The sequence below is a fragment of the Macaca nemestrina genome, chromosome 5, assembly GCF_043159975.1.
Source record: "Macaca nemestrina isolate mMacNem1 chromosome 5, mMacNem.hap1, whole genome shotgun sequence".
NCBI classification, from domain to species: domain Eukaryota; kingdom Metazoa; phylum Chordata; class Mammalia; order Primates; family Cercopithecidae; genus Macaca; species Macaca nemestrina.
Genome location: NC_092129.1, coordinates 105,680,620 through 105,702,392, shown reverse-complemented (window position 1 = coordinate 105,702,392; position 21,773 = coordinate 105,680,620). Strand labels below are relative to the sequence as shown.

Sequence of the window (21,773 nt, the reverse complement as noted above, 5' to 3'; positions counted from 1 at the left end):
TTGGCATCATGCTACATTTTTTATTACTTAAATAATCTTTACATCTCTCAGGGAAGTTTAATAGTTTTATTTATTTATGTTTTACACATTCTTATTAAAATTTTCTGGCTATTTTATATTTTGCTGCTATTGTGAAAAGCATCTTTTTTCTCTTGAATTTTTTATATCATCATTGCTGGCATATAAAAAACTATCAGTTTTGTGTATTTACTTAGTAGTTACCTATTAGTTATTTTCACTTGTTAATTGTAATAGTTACTCAGTTAAGACAGATATTATTCCAGGAAAAGATTGTTCTTTCGGTTAAGGGCATTTGGATATCAAGCTTGACCAAAGCTTTTTTAGCTTATATAATCATAATATGATTATTCTTTAAATCTCTTATATGATAAATTATGTTAATATATTTATTCATATTAAGTCATTATTACATTTCTTTTAAATCTTTTCTGGCCCTAGGTTTTTATTTGTTTAATATTCTGCTGAACTAGCTCCTAATTATAATGTAGGCAGGGATGTAGCTACAAGAATGTTTGTTTATTGCAGAAGTATATATGAAAGCAAAGATTTATAAACAACTTGAATGTCCCAAACTAGATATTACTTAAATAAATTAAGGCACATATCCCCAGCAGAGAATAAGCAGACAAAATGATGTTATAAAGCTATATTTCCTAATATGTTTATATTATTTGGTAAAAGAGTAGTAAATATTAAATGAACTCATTAAAAGCACATTTGTATGTGTGTGTGTAAGTGTTCGAGTAGGTCTGTGACACATTTGTGTGTGAATAAGTGGGTCTGTGTGTGTGTATGCATGTGTATACATACATTTGGAAAGATCTATGCTCTAACTACAGCATGAGGTTTCTCCAGATAAATAGAGATTATATTATTTGTTTCTTTATTATTTTTTAGAAAAATGATGTTATAGATTTTTTTGCTAAAAATTGCATACACTCAATATGAGAAGTTCTTCTAATATTCCAACCCAGAAGTGAACATTGCTAACAATAAGTGAACATCATTCCATATATCTCTTATGTATAGTAAACATATAATTAGAAAGATACATGAACAGATACTATGGTTATATTGTATATGTCCCTCCAAAATTCATACATTGGAACTTAATCTCCAAGGCAAGGGCCTTGGGAGGTGATTATGTGGAGCCTCATGGATGGAGTTAATGCCCTTATAGAAGAGGCTTGAGGGAGCCACCTATCACCTTTGATCCCTTCTACCATGTGAAGACAAAGCTTTTGGCCCCTTGTTCAAGGTGCTGCCTTGGAAGCAGAGACTGAACCTTTGCCAGATACTGAATTTGCTGGTGGCTTGATCTTGGACTTCCCAGCCTCCACAATTGTGGAGCAATAAATTTGTTTATAAATCACTCAGTCTGAGGTGTTATGTAATAGTATCAGGAATAGAGTAAGAGAGTAGAAATACCTTTAAAATTTTAATCATATTCTATATGCTATTTAATTTTTTTGTTCTTTGCATTTAAGAAATGATGATAAATTAAGTAAAACTGAATAGATTGCTCAACATCAGACTCTGGTTCTGCATTAGCACTTCCAGGAAAAAAATCCCCAGACTGGGTGGCTTGAACAACAGAAATTTACTTTCCCACAGTTCTGGAGGCTGGAAGTCTAAGCTCGAAGTGTTGGCAGCTTTGGTTTCTCCTGAGGCCTCTGTCCTTGGCTTGAAGATGGCTACCTTCTTGTTGTGTCCTCACTTGGTCATCTTTCTGTGTTATCTGTGTCTTAATCTTCTCTCTTTTTTTTTTTTTTTTTTTTTGAGATGGAGTCTCGCTCTGTCGCCCGGGCTGGAGTGCAGTAATCTTCTCTTCTTATAAGGACACCAGTCATACTGGACTGGGGCCCACCCTAATGACTCCATTATAACTTAATTACTTATTTAAAGACCCTACCATCAAAACAATCACATTCTGAGATTAGAGGGGGGGAAGGACGCACAATTCAGCCCATAACAGGTTCTTTACCAAAATATATTATAATCCCTTAACTTTTGAGTTTCTTTCAAGGGTTAAGAAAGAAGTGATTGTGTAAACATTAGGATGTTGGAATATCTTTCTAAAAATTATAGATTAGTCTTGTATGCTTACACTTCTTCCCACCACCTGTTAGTCATATATGTATATAAACATTGCTTTTACACTGTCAATATTTGTATTGTTTCTCAGTAAGTATAATTCCTATAGTCATTTAAGTTTAGTTCTATATTTGGATTGATTTAGTGTTCACCAACAGTCTTATCACAGTTTCTCCATTTCATTTATTGCCCACTTTCTATCATCAAGTAGAATTTTCAAGGCAGGTCCATAAATATTGCTGTCTTTTGAATTATTTCACATTGGTGGCTATGGGTCTACTGTCTCTCTTCAAAGTTAGATTGACTGGGAGCACCATTTTGGGGTCTCATTTTATTTTCCACAGGTGACAAACTAGTCACTTACCAGTTTGTCCAGCCAACAGATAAACTTTTTCCCCAACAAAATTGAATAAAGTTAATTTTGTTGCTGGAATTCAAAAGTTGGGAGAATTAATACAAAGTTTGGATTTCTGGATTTTCTTGAAAAAAATCAACGATGTAGTAATATGACATCTTGTTAACTACATTTTTCATTTTCTTAACACAAAATTGTCTGTGGCTACCTCATTTTGATAGCGCATGTATGCTCTCCACTTCACTGAATCCAACCTGTTTCAATTACTTTTATATCTCACCCATATAGGCATTAGAGTTGGCATCTCCAGGCTTATAATTTTTTTGACATTGCACTATCATTTCATGGCACTGAGTACTGAACTAGTCGTTTTGCTATGGCTTTTCCAGTCATTTCTTGGTGGGCTTTATTTGCATTTTTTTTTTTTCCTCAGAAAGTTCTCATGCATAATGTTTCCTAAGTTCTCTTATATTTCAGAATGTCTGAGTGTTGCCCTTATTCCTAAACTAACATGTCTGGCTACAATATGTCTTGAATTTTTTTTTTTCCTTCAGGATATTCTGTTAGAAATAGATAATTGGTGCTGTTAAGAAGAGTCAGCATGGAGACAAACAATCTCTCAGCAAGGCCATTTTTACTTTCTGTAGATTGAACAATGGCAAGAGCACACTTCAACAAAGGAAAAGCAACATATTTATCCCTTACGCATTTGGGTCATCCCTACTGCTGTGTCCTGCATCCATTGGCTGGAGCTGGACCTCACAGTCTTAAACTGATACCCAATTTGCTAATAACCTAAAACTTTCCTAAATAGGTAAGTGCAAGGGAGAACAAGGAAGGAGAGGAAGTTGCTTATGAAAGGTTTAAGGAAGCAATAACATTTCCAAAAGAGGAAGACACATAAGCTATGAGCTAGGACTTGTCTGGGCCTATTCAGACATGCCTGAGTGAGCCAAAGCAACTAACTGTGCTAAAGTGTAAGAACTAATATTTGATAGGAGGCTTTAGAGTAAGAAGCTATTATTTCTAGTGTCTATTATTTCATTTTTAAACCAAGACGAGCTTTGAAGAGGAACTTTTCTACTTTCTATATATTCTATATATTTGTTCTAGTATTTTCTGGGTTAATTTCTTGCTGTGGGGAGGTCAGCAACCAACCTGGTTTCCTCTCTTTTATTTGACTTGCTCTTTCTGTCTGGATGGCTGAAAAAAATATTTCCTTCTCCTTGAATCTTAACAACTTAACCAGGATAGGCTGCCAGGTTGATCCTTCTGTCTACATTTATTTCCTAGGTGACATGGTCTGTCCCCTACTGTGCTTCTCTTTAGTTTCAGAGCCTTTTCTTTTTAATATTTTTATTTCTTGTTTCATTTTCTTGGGTTACAATGATAAGGACATAAAGTATCCTGTTACTTTGCCCTCTATAAGTTTAGTTCTAATTTGTTAATATTATCCCAGGCCTTTCCTCAGTCCCATTAATATGACATTCAGCTTGCTTGTCTTTTTTCTTGCTATTTCTAATTTATCAAAGAGACATGTAATGGTTCTAACGATGTTGTTGGACTCTCAATTTATCTCTGTCATCTTCCTTTATATCTACTTCTGTTGTTTTATGAGCTTTCATATTTTTGGCTTCCTATTCTAAGTTCTTGCACACTGTGAAGCAAGTTCAAGGAGTTTATTGTGCTCTTAAATATGGTTTATTTCTGTCTCAAATTTTGCTGTCTCTTTCCTACGCCATGTCACTTTTCCTCTCTGCATTTTTGTTGTAGTTATGCATAACTGCAATGTCATTTCTTTTAGCCTTGCTCATGCTTACTGTGGGCAGTTCCCAAACTCTCTTTTTGCTCTGAAAGTGTGTCTAAGTGAATTCTCTAGGATACTTTTGCCACTAGGTCTCTCCAGTTTGGCCTCTTTCAGAGCTGTACTCTGATGCCTGAGTGTTGATATCACTGAATTTTTCTCTAGCCTCAAGTATGAGAGTGGAGAAGGCAGAAAACTTAGGCTCCACTTTTTCTTCTTTGAGTTGAGCAAATTTTCTGTATTACAATCAACTCCACCAAACTAGGGATGTGTTCTCTTCCTACTCACTTCAGTTCAGTCTTCTGATTACATTACAGTTAATTAGGGTAGAGGTGACATAATCTTCTGCTTAATTTGTCAGGTTTTGGTGCTCACAGGGTTTTTGTTTGTTTGTTCCTATTTATCTACTCTTCTGTTTTCATTTCTGCAACTTATTGCTGGTGTTTTTCAGAGCCCTCTCTTTTCCTCTCCCCTGCTAGTAGAGCGTAGAATGACAGTCAATGAAATTTTTCTCTTCCTCTATTTAGTACCTTTGGTAGGGGTGCTTGCATAGCTATTTTCCTGACTCTTTTTCCAACAACTCACTTCTTCAGCTTCTCCTCATTTTTAGGAATACCATTAAGACTTTTGAGGCATTGATTAATTATCTACTTTTCCTATCATTTCTTCTGAAAGATGCAGATAAGTTTAAAAACTTCCTGAACCAAGAAAGCAATTTTTATTCATTCGTTTGGCACTTCTTTTCAAAATTTGTTTTTTGTGTTTCTTGTTCCTTTCATCAAGCGTTGGGGTAGGAACATTCTTTTATCAGGCTTATCTCTACTATCTCACCTTGGAAGTCTAAACTATTTTTCCATTTGTTTTTCTTTTTATCTTTTTTTATGAGACAGGCAGATATGCGTTTAATTGTTTAAAATTTTTTTTCTACTGTGGATATATACTGCTTTGGTTAAATTTTTTAAAAATTTAAAACATTAATCTATCTTGAAATATATTTTATGTCATTTATTTAGAGTTGTGTAACTACTTTAAAATTTTATATCATTTAGGTGTATATGTTTATAACACATTATATTATAATTTCTATTTGAACTATTGATAACAATTTTGCCACCAGAGTTATGGCTAGTTTTATATAAAGATGTGGGAAGTTGAAATTATTCTATGTATTCTGAAAATATTTAAACAGCATGATATTTATTTATTAAATTTTATATTGAATTTACTGGTCTCAGTGGTTATTTCAGAGGTACATTTTGATAACTCTTTCATTATTTTTCATGGTTATTAGCATATTTTTGCTCCTTGAAATAATTTTGATAATGTCTTAGATAATCTTATATTTAACCTAGATTTTTCCATTTTTCCACTGTTGTAATCTTATTATCACAGTAATTACATGATATTTCCTTTATAGTAATTTTCTTCCTTATTATTTAATTTCAATTAGTGCATATCGGAATACCTTTCCCCATATTTTTAGCTGGGTAAATGTTGTATTTGATTATATCTTTATAGCCTTTAAAAAACTACATTTTCACCATCGCTTTTTAGCTTTTTGTATTTTAAAGGGGAAATTTGAGGCCAGTATCACTTTTGTGCTTGAGTGTATTACATGTATATATATTTTGTACCTAGACTTTTATACACTACTTTTTAAAAATAAAAATAGGTATGATATATCATTATTTCTCTCTTTTTCATGGCCCTTTTTTTAAACTCAGGAAACTTTTATTTTGTAACATCTTTGATTATTGTTTTTGTCAATTTATTTACTTTTTTTCTTAGTAACAATTATTTGAATGTTGGTTCCATAGTCTCTGTCTGCCATATCAATTATCTTTCCTCTATCATTTTCCTCTTTTTCCTCAGCTTCTACATATTGAGAGCTTCTTAAATGTGTTATTATTACATTATTATTATATCATCTTTTTCAATTTCCAGCATATATTTTACTATTTGCCACTATCAATGTGGCTTACAGTTTTTTACTATTTTTAAAGTTTTTTGAACCCTACTGTTTTAAAGTTTTTTGAAACTCTCCTATTGTATTTATTTTAAAACTCATTCTAAAGCTTTTACACCTTAACTTTTGCACTTGTTATAGCTTTCTACTCCTGTGTCATAGAGACTACCTTCTTTGTATCTTTTGGGGGATGACAGTCAGAAAAACAATAGTATCACCACAAGAGCATAAACAACAACAGTAGCAACAACAAAAAAACCAACACAAAAACCCCCACAACAACAAAAATCCCTGCAAAGAAAGAAAAAAAAAATTGGTTAATTTTTCAGGTATTTTTCTGTGCATTATAGTAGATAATTGTCAGAGGTGAACTTCTCTTTCCTGTCTTCAGATTCTGTATTAATAAGCGTTCTCTAGAGTGTTGGAACTAATAGGATAGATGTTTATATGACGGAGAGTTTATTAAGGAGAATTGACCTACACAGTCGCAAGGTGAAGTCCCATAATAAGTTGTCTGCAAGTTGAGGAGCAAGGAAGCCAGTCCAAATTCTTAAAACCTCAAAAGCAGGGAAGCCGACAGTGCAACTTTCAGTATATGGCCGAAGTCCCGAGAGCCCCGGAAAACTACTGGTGTAAGTTCAAGAGTCCAAAAGCTGAAGAATTTGGAGGCTGATGTTCAAGGGCAGGAAGCATCCAGCATGGGAGAAAGATGAAGTCTGGAAGACTTAGCAAGTAAGCTCCTACCACCTTCTTCTGCCTGCTTTATTCTAGCCACTCTGGCAGCTGATTAGATGGTGGCCACCCAGATCGAGGGTGGGAGTGCCTCTCCCAGTCCACTGACACACCTTTTGATGTTAATCTCCTTTGAAAAGACCCTCACAGACACACCCAGGAACAGTACTTTGCATCCTTCAATCCAATCAGGTTGACACTCAATATTAACCATCACAGACTCAAAGGTCTATTTCTTTCTTATCTCATGCATTGCTTTATAAGACTATAAGGATGTTTGTTGGACCTGGTACCCATCTTAATCTCTAGATTGTAGAAAGCCTTCACCTAACTAAGGTAATTATCTTCTGTCAGAATCTACAGAAGATATATAAATCTTCTCTTATCCTCATAACCTGAATCTTTGGAAAAGCTCTATTTTGTAAGATACATACTGCCACCAAGGATCTTTTTCCCTTTGCCTTGGTTTTGCTTCGAGTAGTGTGATGGTCATTATGCTCACACATAGTTGAGCTCCTACCAATCAGTCTACATTTGTTCAAACACCATCCCCAGAAAAGAATAGCGTAATAATACATTATTGTTTTCTGGGGATGGTGTCTGAGCAAATGTAGATTGATTGATGGGAGCTCAACTATGTAAGAAACAGCACAGTGGTGGTAGAGGATTGGATACCCAGACATCATGTCCATGTAGCTGGCCAGAGAAAGGAAGAATGGCAAAAGGCCATGAAAGAAACCCTCCCAACTGAGTCAGTTCCATAAAAGGGTCCTACTTAAAGTCTGACAAACATTCTCACTATATGTCATGAACAGAAATTAGCCTTGTCCCCACATCCAAGTGTAAGAGTGTCTGGGTAGGTAGCCTTTTGTTTTGGGTGGCAATATACCCAGGGAAAGATAAGGACACTGAGAAGGATAGGAGAGAACAGGTCTTTCTGTAGGCAACTGGCTATCTTTGTCACAACCTAGGTCTTGGTGAGTCTGGGCAGACCGCAGAAGGGATTAAGAAGTATTTTCTGTTATTAACCATAAACTACAGGAAGGACCAGCATGGTCTCAGTCATCATTTTATCTCAGGCTTACTTATTATATTCTTTATATTATGTTCAAATTTCTTCCTCCTCCTCCAGCAATGTTAGGGTGGCTGCTATGTTGAAAAGAGGGCACAAACTGTTAAAGTCTCAAATTGAATGCCTCATCTTTCCACACCCTCCCTTTTGCAGGCCAAGTCATTCATTCTCTTCTTTTGGGGCAATAACTAGAAGATTACTCACATGATGATTAGTCAGCCCTTGTTCTCTGATGCCACATCCTCCCCCAACCAACTACCATGTATCAAAGAGTCCTAGGACTCCCAGTTTTGTCTTTTCTGTTACCAGCACACTTAATTTCCCACTCACCATCTTCCTTCTTGCCTCCCACTCTGTTCCTACTCAGAGTGTTAATATTATCAACAACAATGACTAGCATTTTTATTGTTCTTTACTTCTTACAAAGTACCTTCTCATATTTTTATCTCATGTGCACCTCACAGTCATCCTGCTATATTTTTTCAGTTTTCACTACAGCATGTGTTTTAGAAGGTTGGCAATTAAACAAATCCATGTGAGTAACTGGTAGAAATGTAAGTCCAACCCAGATCTCCTAACCTCACATGTCATGCTCTTTCTATCACAGTATGCTGCAAGCCACACCTCTTGTATATTGTCTCCCAACAGCAGCAGTAGAAAGGATGAAAAGTCCTGGATTAGTGGGTACCTGAGAAGGGAGGTTATAAAGTGCACTAAATTGAAATGGAGGCCATGAGGCCCAAATAGTTGGAGATGATCCTTACTACAAAGTAGGAATGAGCAGTGACTATTCGTGCTTAAGGGCACATGGACTTCAAAATGTTCTTTTCTCTTATCAAAATGTTCCTAGAACTGGACATATTAATAGGACAAACACTGGAGAAGTTCACAAATAATGAACAGCTGCAATAGCAAATCTCTTCCTCCAGAGTGTTTTATCAGAGCTCATGTGCTCCTGGCTTAATGCTTAAGGCTTCACCAAGGGAAGCAATTCATGGGTGGAAGCAACCGTGCAGATCAGAGAAGATTAGTTTTCTTTCTTTCCAGTGGTTTGGGACCTCATAGAATAGCCTCAGATAAAAGAGGAAGCTGCAGGCAGAAAGCCATGAACTCCTGAGCCTGACTGTAGAAGACAAGTGAATAAGTGGTAGAAATATAATGATAATATTTTTCCCAAGGGAATTAAACAGCTTTTTAGTGAATAAGAGAAGCACAGTACAAATTAGTTCAGATCAAGTTATCAGCTTCTAAGCTTGGGTTCCTCAGGTTATTTCTTGACCTTCTTTGAAACCACGGAAATCTGTAATAATACCCTAAGCTTCTGTTTTATTTTAGCCACCACATATCAGATGTAAACATATTTGTCTAATTTAGCCTCAGTCCAGTACATTCCACATTTTATCAGGAAGTTACAGTTTTACTGCTGTGTCCAGAGAGTGGTATGGGGGGTAGTGCAAGTGTATTAGTCCATTCACACACTGCTATAAAGAACTACCTGAGGCTGAGTAATTTATAAAGAAAAGAAGTTTAATTGGCTCACGTTTCCACAGGCTATACAGGAAGCATGACTGGGAGCCCTCAGGAAACTTACAATCGTGGTGGAAGGCAAAGGAGAAGCTGGCACGTCCTACATGGCTGGAACAGGTGGAAGAGAGAGAATAAAGGATAAAGTGCCACACACTTTTAAACAACCAGATCTCTTGAGAACTCTATTACGAGAACAGCAAGTCCTCCTCCATGATTCAATCACTTCCCACTAGGTCCCTCTCCCAATACTAGGGATTACAATTTGACATGAGATTTGGGTGGAGACACAGAGCCAAACCATATCAGCAAGGAAAAGGGCTGGGCCCTTGGAGATATATATATATATATATATATATATATACACACACACATATCTTCTATACAATGTGGCATTTAATCATCAGTGTGATTTGCACAGACTAAAGATAGTAGGGCTGGATAATATTTTAAGATCATAATGTACTTGTTTCTGTTACGTATTTAGTTATTTATTTATTCAGCCATTCAGCAGATATTTACTGAGTGCATCTATAGTGTGCCAAGCACTGTTTTACCTGCTGGGGATACAACTGTGAACAAGACTAGCAAAACAATTCTTGTCTTCATGAAAATAGAGCATGCACTATACTCAATTCCTCATGAATAGCCAGGAGGAAAGCAGAAAACATCTTTGCTTTCCATTAATCTCAACTATGCTCACAAATGCGAAGCCTGCTGTACCATTGACCCAAATAAGTGTGTTGTTTGGCCTCCACAGTTAAAAATTTTTTAATATTAATGCTTTTTGAGGTTCTTTCCCTTCCCACTATCAGTCACTATCAGTCTTTTTTATATTACAGTCTTTTTTATAAAAACAGTCTTTTTTATATTACAACTTGGTTCTCTTATGTATTCTGTCCCTATGGCTCCTATAAGTGTCGGACTCTCAGACATTTGTGCCTAAATCCTAAAAATTGGGGAACTGTGAAATAAGTAAAAGTGAGAAAAACATTTTTAAGTCCCAGAGAATTATGTGTAGAAGCCGAGGAGTTAGGGGACCCCAGTCACAAACTGAAATGAGATTCCCCTCCAGCCTGTAGGGGGAGAGGAGCAAATAGTCTGTGAGTGCTGGAGCAGCGGCAACTCTGCTTCCTGGGATGGAGAACCCAGAAGAATCTAGCAAGGAGTTGCTCTGCAGTGCCTTTAGTCAGACTGAGCCATAGATGCTTCATAAGAGAGTCTCATAGTAACAGTGTGAGGAAGCAACTGATAGGGAGAAAGCCCACGGACATACTGAGGATGACTCATGTGGGTTGAGGATTGATACTTGATGAACACGTAACATTGAACTCCACACTGTGCCTGGGACTAGTCTAAGATTTCTGAGCCACATCCCAACCTGGAGGAGAGAAGACACTTCAAAAATAACTGAGGCTGCATTTTCCAAGCTGGGATAGCACTTGGATTAGGCAATAAAGTTAAGTACTGAATAATCAGGAGAATGGTGCTTCCTGTCCACTACAGTCAGTGGAATGAAATTCACACCTGTTTTGCTAGTTTGTAGGGGAAGCTTCTACCACTTTCCATTAGGGTAGAGGACAGGAGGACTGGAAAATGATCATATTTTAAGATGCAGGATGATTTTTCCTTGTAATCTATCTGTCTTAGTTGTTGTCATTTTTTAAAGGGCTTGGTCTATGATCTATCTTTCCCTTTTAAATTTTTTCTGGCACTTATTTCTTATTCTGTAGGCTACTTCATTCTCATATCTCTTGGTTCAGTCTGACCACATGGAGTATTTTCAAGACCCTACTCTCCATAGACTAGCTACTGAGGCAGCCCCTTGTTTCTACAGCTTCACAGACTCAGCTTCTTTCCATAGATCTCTCTCCTGGCTCCTGTCCTCCTTCTCCCTCATGCTTCCAAGCTTCTTCACGCTGCCCCCTCTTAAATCAGAGAAGTCCAAAGTGCAGTCCCCAGGCCAGCAGCTCAGTAATCCTGGAGTCTTGTTAGACATGCAGTTTCCAGACCCAACTCCAGACCTACTGGATCAGAAATCTGCAGCTGGACCCCAGCCCGCCAGGGGACTTGGAGGCTTTCTTATGTTTGAGAATTCCTGTTCTGAAAGGAAACACTAAGAATGTAGCATCCCGTGACAGGCAGCAAGAAAGGCTGAAGTAAACAAAAGTGTCTTGTGAGGAGTGCTGCTGTCCTTTATAAAAAACAAATACACTGATGTCCATTATTAAATTTTCAAGCTCTCTTGTATAAATTCCAAACAGTTCTCTCCACATCTAAACCAAATTTAAATGTTTTGACATTGTGGGTAACTTTTCAAGAAAATCCTAAAATCTAGAGATTTCACTTTACTTTTAGTCCTGGTGTTTCAATTGATTTTCCATTATGTCATGTGTATTTTCATGGCTATATAAGGTGGATATTATTTGATTGTCTTATTGGCCTGAAAAAAAAAGAAGAAGAAGAAGAAAAGAAAGGCTTGGCTTTGTAGAAAGCATGTGGAAAGTTAGATGGAAATTCTTATGTGAAGTGTTGCATGATTAGTACAGGTTTTCTTCTGGTAATTATGCATGCTCTTTATGAAACTCCTCTTTTAAAAAGTGCAGGATATTGAGACTTAAAAAATCTGAAACCTGGACAAATTTAATATTTCCAACAAGAGAGCCAGTGATCAGAAATACTTTTTTTAGCTTCTGTGTTTGCATAACATGCAAGATTTGCTGCCTGCTCGTTTGCATTTTCACTCAACAGTCTAACGTGAATGGAGTGTTTCACTTTTTCTCAGCCAGTAACGTATTGATTCTGCATCACAAGGGGAAAATATAAATGTAGGTTTTTCAAAGATGACCTCAACCACAATGTTAGAAAATTGCTAAGTGTTAGAAATCTTAAGTATAGTATTGGCAGAGAACAAAGGTTCACAATTTGGGATGCATAGTGTAAAATCTTTAGATTCTATTTTTAATAGTCAAACCAAATCCAAATGGTGGGGCCAGTTAAATCTCTGTTAAAAAGACAAGACCCTTAAACCTCCAGTGTCATACATTTGGGGGAAAAAAAAAAAAAAAAAAAAAAGCAAGGTCAACTATCTATATAGATAGTAAAACACAAATCCTGAACATTCCCAAAATTGAATATAAAATTCCCAGTGGATCAGTTATGGCCACCAAAAACCAATATCCTTCCTGAATTTCCCAAGAATACTGAATCTTATTGGGAAAAAAATGCATTTAATAGAATACTCCCTCTGTAAATGTATTATGCAAAAATCTCACTCCTTTTTTATAGGTTCATTATGAAAAAGCTTCACTCCTATGGTATAGATAGTTAATTTCTGATTACTATGTCCTTTTATTTTGTAGCAGTAACCACCCACTCATTAATTTCCATGCTGATGTGAATTGCATTTTAACTTGTGGTGCTGTTTTACATTAGTGTGCCCTGGCTCTGTATTCTCCTTTCATTTCCTTGAGGGAAGTATAGTATTTCAACAGCAAATTATTGTTTTAAAACAAGGGATGGGGTTGTTGTTAAGGCATAGTGAGAAGATTTACTTTATTATCAGACTTGGTTTGTTCTGAAGCAGTGTGTCCAAAAGGAAGCCAAGTAGAAATATCCATGTTTTAATCATGGGAAACCTTGATATTGTTTGTGCATGAATAAATATATTAAAGGAAAACATGCGGAGCGATCACATTTGAGTTTTTCCTTATGATGTTTGCCAACATGAGTAATTATGTATTAGATGTTAAATCAGGTTGAATTTCCAATTTGACATTGTCTCTCTCTTTGTTTTCCCTCATTTCCCTCTTTCTTTCCCACTACCCCCACACCACTTTGTCATCTGATACATTTATTTGAAGGATGTGAGCATCATCAATTAAACAAATGTGTTACTCACCTACTAGCTGAATAACTGTGCTTGGTATAGAAATATGAAATTGAAGAGGAATGGGTCCCCATGAGTAAACAGAAGTGCAGTGCTCAAGGAGCTAACAATTTAGTGGTGGCACAGACATGGACACAAAGAATCATAACACAGTCAGAATGTGCTGTAATAAAACTATAAATATAGTTTTAGTGGAGCCATTGCATGAAACAAGAGGGAATGTATGCGTTTCTTTATAGAAGAAATAGCTTTGGGCTTGACCTTAAAATCTGAATAATGTTTGAAAGATGAAGATGGAATAAAATTCTGTATCAGATGAAGGTAATAGAGGTGGGTAAGTGTGCAGATAGAAATGCAGATGTCATGAATTATGGCTGTGGAAGATGCATTAGTATAAAGAAAAAAGTCAGACTATAATGAAGACTCTAATAAAGGGATTTTAACAAAACCAAAAACAAACTAAGTGAGTGACAGAATGCCTCAATGAGGGAGGGCATGGCTCTGAGATGGTCACTTATACCCTCCTACCAGCTCATCCTGTATTCCAATGACAATGGGGCTATTCTGGTTGAGAAATATATTGTCTAACCTAGAGGCCAAGAAGCAGAGATGATAATAAAGTGGTGGGTTCCAGGAACTGTGAGCTGTATTAATTTGTTTATAAAAAACCTGACATGGTTTGGCTGTGTCCTCAACCAAAATCTCATCTTGAATTGTAATCCTTATAATCCTCATAATCTTCATGTGTCAGGGGCAGGATGAGGTAGAGGTAATTAGATCATGGGGGTGGTTTCCCCCATGCTGTTCTCGTGATAGTGAGTGAGTCTCAAAAGATCTGATGGTTTTATAAGTGTCTGGCACTTCTCTTGCTTGCACTCCCTCTGTCCTGCTTCCCTGTGAAGAAGGTACTTTCTCTTCGCCTTCCGCCATGATTATAAGTTTTCTGAGGCCTCCCCAGCAATGCACAACTGGGAGTCAATTAAACTTCTTTCCTTTATAAATTACCCAGTTTTGAGTATTTCTTCACAGCGATGTGAGAACAGACTAATACAGTACCAAAGCATCCCAAAATTTCAGGTCACTATTCATTAATCAATTAATCTGTTACTCAGAATGTTGGTTTTATATAGTATTTGTCCGAAGCAGTTTACTTCAGGTTTAACATTTCTCGAGCAAAATAGCCAGATTATTGAACTAGATTTTAGAATTAATACTGGATATTTTGGAATCATGTAAAACCAGCCTATGTAAAAAGCGTCTTCACCAGTGAGTTGGCTGGAGTTATTGTTAAACAAAAGCCATAGCACTCTGTCACGGGGTTGAATTTAGTTTCCTACCACATTTTTTTTCAAGTGAGTCACTAAAACAACATTCTGACCCCACAATATGTTACCAACAAAAGCCCTTCTTTATTTTTCTCTGGTTTCTCTTTGCAGCCAAGCAAATATCATATTCATCAGCAAGAAATCCCCAAATACCAAGCAGCATACCAGCATCTGCATGGGCCACGGATTCAGGACAGATTTCAAATCTTGGAAGAGAGACAATATCCTCTTCTTCTGGGGCATGATCTAGAGCAAAAAATGATTTCACTGACCCATGTCAGTCTTAACACTTTGTTTCTCAGAAACAGAAAGGGATCTCCATCAGGTATTATTTGTTGTGGACGTCTGTATATAGAGCATGAAACAGGAAATTGGCCTTTGCAGTATGCAGAAATAAATCTTTGGCCTTAGAATAGCCTTGTCTAAAACTCTGCAAGTGAGCATTTCTGCTGAGGCTTATTCTGAATGTTTCCATGTTAAGATCAGATGAAACCATTTTCCTTTTCCAAGTCAAGATTACTCTTTTAGGGGGCCGGTAAACACTGTTTATCTTTAGCAGTCCACATTGCAATGATAAAATTTTAGCCACTTACCCTTATCTGACGGTCCGAGTCTCCATGTGCATACACATTGATAGAGGAGTAGTTGCCAATTACTGAGTCAGTTATCAATTCACTTTGACTTCAAACGGCAGCAACATAGTTTCATTTACAGTGAGCTCCTGAGCAGCAGCTTAGGACAAGGAGGAGACCAATAGGAATTCCAGGAGAGGGTGCGGCTGCACGCACATCCACAGTCAATGCTTAGAAAGCCTGATGCAGCCAGGAGTAACTTGCACAAGAGCAGATGTGGGCTTTTGTCCTACTTAAAACAATAGCTTTGCTCCCCTCTAATAACAAAATAATGGAAGAACATAAATTATAATCATATTTTCCATATTTTAATAGTTCACTGTCTAAATCAGGATAGAATTAAAACTCAACATCTGGAGACAACATCCAAGAATATCCTAGATTATCTTTTTCCTGGCAATATTATGCTTGCTATGTCCTTAAAACTTTCCCCACAGCATAAAGAGATCTATGACTTTCTGGAGAATATAGTTTTTATTATTTTCCCTTTAGAAAGAAGAAATTATTAGCCAATGTCGACAATTAAAGATCCTTGGAAGGCTTTTTGGTTCATCCTCTTCTTAAATGACTGGAAGATCTGGATTTTCAAGTTCCACAAAACTAAGAATGTCCCACTTGCTTCGCTTTCTTATATTTTAGGGTAGAGCTCTGCCATGTAAATGAGATTGGCTGAGGTTCAAACTTGGTTTCTGTCTATCTAGCATGATCATGTGAGGACCTAAGTCTGTATGGGTGTGTTTATTGCTGCTCTTAGTACATGAAGACAGAGAGATATAAGTTGCAGGTATGATCATTTTACTCCTTTTCTTAAAATGCGTCTTTGGTTCCCCTTTGCCTACAGGAAAACATCACACTTTCTTGGCCCGGTTTTCAAGCCCTTCGAATCTATGCAGTTTCACCCACATCACATCTTCTGCTTAAACTTTTACATAATAATTCTTAAACATGTGATTTCCCTTTCTTTCTGTGTCTTTCCCTTCATTTTGCACCCAACACAACTTCATTAATCCTTTAAGGGTCACTTCAATTTTCTCTCTCCCTGGGAGCCTTCCTTACTTTATTCAAGTAGAATTGGCTAATAGTTTATTTGGCCCACACCCTTAGTTAATATCACTATTCTTACCCTTAAAGAATTACTCTGTATTTATTGGGCCATAGTCTGTTTAATTTAACTGATTGCTAGCTGCTTGAGGGTAAAGATTGTCTTACTCATTTTCAATGTCTTTGACATGCACAGTGCCTAGAAAATGGTAGATTTTTTTTTTTTTTTTAAATCAGTGGTACATAGAATGAGACTGATCAGGTTTTCTGACATTTAAGCTATTAAATTTGCTTCATTGGCACACGGTACAATCAATGTTTCTCAATGCTGATGGCTCACTGCCATCACATAGAGGGCTTTGGCAAAGTACCAGTGCCTTAGCCCAAATATTCTGATGATTCTGATGGCTACACTTAATCTCCATAGATTTGGATTTAGTTAGTCTTCAGTGGAGCCCAGTAATAATAGCAGGTACTTATGTAACTCTTACTATGTAAGGCATTATTTCTGACACTGTTTTAAGCACTTTATTTATATTAATTTATAAGCATTTTTTTTAAATCTATGGTTGAAAATCACTACAGTCTGATTAAATGTCAAGAAAATATAATCACTGAGATTGAAGTAGAATTCTGATACACAGTGATAGAACTAAACCAGTTTCTTTTAGCAAAGCCAAATAAAAATATTTTTATTTGTTTTTGTTTTTAATTAAAGGAGTAAAGTAGCAATCTCAATGTGTACAGTGTGATGAGTTGTGATTAAACTAAAAATAATTTTCGGTGACTGAAGGAAGAATTGAGATTGACCAAGGAGATGTTAAACATTTCCAGTTTAATGTCCAGTTCTCATGAGACAGCATTTTACTAACCAATTTGCCATAAACATTTGTCTTTGCTCTCTGGAGCTTTTCACTTTTGAAACAGAGGGCTAATTTAATATGACCTCTTTGCAATTATTTAAAGGAAGCATAACATCTGGAGAAAAAGAGACAAATGATTTAAGTGAAGCAACATTAAAAGAGGTTTACTAAAAAAATGGTCCTAAGTTAAAATAGTACGTTTAGAACATTAAATGGGGATTTTATGCATGGTATTTAATTATGAAGACTATTTTCAAACTAAGTACATTATTAAAATAGTTTGCTTTTGCATGAAAACGTATTTTTCTAGTTTTCTTAAGGAACGTTACTTATATGATTTCAGCCACCTTCAGTACTGTTCATAGCCTGCTCTCTAGTCTTTTTGTCATGGGTAGTAACTATCTAGGGTGAGTGGTGCAGACAGTAAAGGAATTTACCAAGACAGTTGTAGGTAAAGAAAAGCAGATTTATTAGAGAAAGTATGAAAATATGTGGCAAGACTGCAATACGCAGGACAGCAGAGAAGAGGCTGTCTGCAAAGAGGCAGGGGCTGGAGGGAAGTTTTATAGGGTCCTGCTGGAGGGGGGCTACATGCAAGGTTGTGGTGCCCTCAGGTTATTTGTGGTTAGCCATCTCTCAAAACAATTGTTCATTGTTCTTCCTCACCTGGGGCCCTCTGCCACCTGGGTCCCCTTCCTTGTTATTGCTTATTTATCGGGACTCCACATTCTTGCTGCTTTTTCTTTCTTCCCATCCATCTTTCCCACCTGCCCAGTCATCTGTCATTATCTGTGTATGGAGGGTTAACTTCAGTGAAGTAAGACAGACTTGTCAGTGGGCCTGGAATAAACCTCACCATTATATAATACATAGAGTTTTGTGTATGATTGAATTTTCATGATATTTAGAAACTATTATAACATTACTTTTATGAGTTCAGAAGATAAATTTATAACTTAGATTAAAAAATCCAATGGGTCTAGTCATTGCCTTATATTTTTAATACTGAGTATTAGCTGTTACTGAATGATTATGTATAAATGAGAAGGAGCAGATCAGCATTCAAAAGTTATTCTCTGTATCATATAAACCAGTGGTTCTCAACCAGGGGTGATTTCAACTCACTCCACAGGGACATCTGACAATATATAGAGACATTTGGTGTTTTCACAAATGGAGGGCAGTGCTAGTGGCATTTAAGTGAGAGACTAAGTGTGGCGATAAAAGTCCTGCAATGCACAGGATAATCCCCCACAACAGATTTATCTGGTCTAAAATGTCAATAGTGCTGAGACTAAGAAACTGGGTATAGTACAAGGCTAATGTTCGGTCTGTTGAAAGTAACTGAAATACAGTCATGCACCATATAATGACGTTTTGGTAAACAATGGACTACATAGATAACAGTGATCCTTTCAGATTATAATGGAGCTGAAAAAATTCCTCTCCCCTAGTGATGAAGCCATCATGAAGTCACAAGACAATGCATTACTTTTTCTATGTTTAGATACACAAATACTTGCCATTGTTATAGTTGCCTGCGGTATTCCCTACAGTAACATGCTGAACAGGTGTGTAGCCTAGCAACAACGTGGCTATACCATGTAGCCAAGGTGTGTAGTAGGGTAGGGGTCCCCAACCTTCACGCCCCCATTCTATCAAGACTGGTAGTGGTCTGTGGCCTGTTAGGAACCAGGCCACAAAGCAGGAAACAGGAGGTCAGTGGGCCAGCGAGCAAGCATTGCTACCTGAGCTCTGCCTCCTGTCAGATCAGCAGAAGCGTTAGATTCTCATAGGAGTGTGAACCCTATTGTGAACTGAGCATGTGAGGGATCTAGGTTGCTGCTCCTTATGAGAATCATGGAGGTGGAACAGTTTCATCTCCAAACTATCCTCGCTCCTCCCCCTCCAGGTTTGTGGAAAATTTATCTTCCACGAAACTAGTCCCTGGTGCCCAAAATGTTGGGGACCACTGCTATACAGGTTTATGTAAGTACACTCCATGATCCCATAACAAAGAATTCTCCTAAAGATAAATTTCTCAGAATGTATCCTTGTGGTTAAGCAACTCATAACTATATATACAAACTAAGTTCATTGAAAGTATTAGCCACAGAGATATATTAGTTTCAATGAAGAGTCTACAGTTAATCAAAGTTGAAATTACATAGAAAATTAAGATGTAGAATAATCTATCAGAGATTATGGAGTCTTCTTATTACATAAAAATTTACTGTGCTGACTTTTGCTTAAATAAGTGAGTCCAATTCTTCATAAAATATAGTTTAATAATGCAGAAGCTTTTGTAGTGGTTGTATAAACTGTGGCTGATTTGGTTTGGATTCACATGTGGTTAAGCTACATGTTTTTATGGTTTCACTGGATTTCAGGTTTTAATTTATGAAGTAATATTGGTAAATGGAGGGACAGATATAAGGTGATTAGCCTGCTAATCAGATGTAATGTTGGAACTTTTTTCTCCCCCTTTAAAGTTTTATATAGATTGGACTCTTATACTTTAAATCAAACTACTTATAATCCAAATGATTTACAGAAAAACTCTGCAAGGTGAGGTCAGTATGTGCTTCAGGGCCAGGGCAAAAGACTTTACTCTGCCATTTATTTCCACTGTTTTGTTTGGCCTTGTCCAAAGAACCAGATGGATAAGCAGGACACATATGGTATCTGAACTGGCTGCGGCTCCCAGCAGGCCTGAGCTGTAGACGCTGTGGCCTGCTGCTCTGCTTTTATGTTTGAGTTCAAAATTCTCCTACTCTTTTGTGCAGGGGCAGAGGCCCGGCCCATTGAAGCTCAGCAGGAAACAGCCACTCTGAAATCCAGAATGCTCATCTAGAAGGAAAAGACCTTCAGCAACAAAAGCCCTCTCGTCTATAATCTGCTTCTCTTTTCCTTTGTGCCAATGATTTCCTCTCTCAGGATCAAAGAGCTCTGTGGGGACACAACTCCTGACTCAACCCTTCGAGCAGTTTCTGTTTTGAATCCAGGTTTGGGTCTCTGGGTTGAATTTCCTTCTGGCTAGCCTTGTGACCACTCCTGGAGACAGATAGAGAAACTGCTACAAGGATTTGTAAAGACCAGAAAACAAAGGCCATCTTTTGTTTTGACAGTAGTAGCTCTGAGCCAGATGGGAGGTTGGGCCTAGGACCATTGCCCTGTGATTAGTGATGAAAAAATCCTGGTGCTATCTAGGGCTGAGCCACCTCAGTGAGATGGTGTGGTTCAGGTCACTAATATAATTTGTTCCCTTTTACTTGTATTGTTTTTGAGGGTCATGATAACTTTCAAATCTTACACAGTGGTCCTGCATTTAGGAGGCTGTAGTGGTTTTATAAGTTTATAATTGGCTATAAGCATGGACTTCGGAATCAGAAAGATTAGAACTGAATCTATCATGTTAGCAGAGGAACTTTGAAAGTTATATAATCCCACTAAGCCTCAATTTTCTCATCTGACAAATGGATATAATAGTATCTATATAACGAGGTCAAATGAGATGTTATATTTTGTCGTGGTAAGACTATATACTACAGAGCCAGACTGCTTGGGATTGAATGCTGGCTGACCTTGGACATAATGCTTCATTTTTCTGTGCTCTGTGGAGATAATAATAGGACCAAATTAGAGGGCTGCTGTTAAGATGAAGAGACTACATATGTAGAACACTTAGAACAATGTCAGGCATCTAGTAGTGCTTAAGAAACACTAGCTATTTATTATTGTGTAGGTGAAAATACTTTTCTCAGTAGCAGAGAAACCCTTTTGTGAGTACATATTTATTACATACATGCATAACATTTATAAATGCATTACATAGAAACTCTTTTTAACGCCCTAAATGATTGCATTATTTGGATAATTTCTCAGTCTTCTACTATAATGGGAAGTTATTTCAGATATATATGACCACCTGCAAAGCCAGCTCAGAGTGTCTGGTATTTTTCTTTTTTTCATTGTTAATAAAAACATTTACTTTGCATTTTATACAGAGCAACCTGAAGTCTGCATCATGACCTTACAGTTATTAGGGGCTTACACTGTGTTCATCTCAACAATGTAGTTCTGGGGATGGTGGATCCACAGAAACACAGGCAGGAATTTGGAAGGAAGAAAGGGGCACAGAAAGAATGTATCTTAATCAGTTCTTCAAGAAAAGGCAGTAGAACATTCTGAGTTTCTGAAAACATGTGCAAATGGGGCTTCTAAGACAAACACTGTATTGTGAGCGCTTGAGGCAGGACAGGAAAAGGAGGTTGATAAGTAAGGGAGCATTTTCTTGAGGCAAAGGATGAAGGGGAAGGCTTACTGTTTTTAATCCTCTCAACTCCAGGACCCAATAATCAGAGGAGACCATGTCCAATCTTGAATCATTTTCTTGCTCCAAAAGAGGAGCTAATACTCCTGGGACCAGACCCTGAAGCTATCATGCTGTCATTC

General features: G+C 37.0%; 1 long non-coding RNA gene across 1 annotated transcript in view; it reads right to left on the bottom strand.

Annotated features, from left to right (window-relative positions):
• The window catches only part of LOC139363362 (uncharacterized), a 41,228-nt gene extending 25,725 nt beyond the window's left edge, over positions 1-15,503 (bottom strand). Inside the window, exon 1 of the long non-coding RNA XR_011623598.1 lies at positions 15,376-15,503. This is a non-coding gene — a long non-coding RNA (uncharacterized lncRNA). The remainder of the gene's footprint in view (positions 1-15,375) is intronic.
• Positions 15,504-21,773: the final 6,270 nt, after the last annotated feature.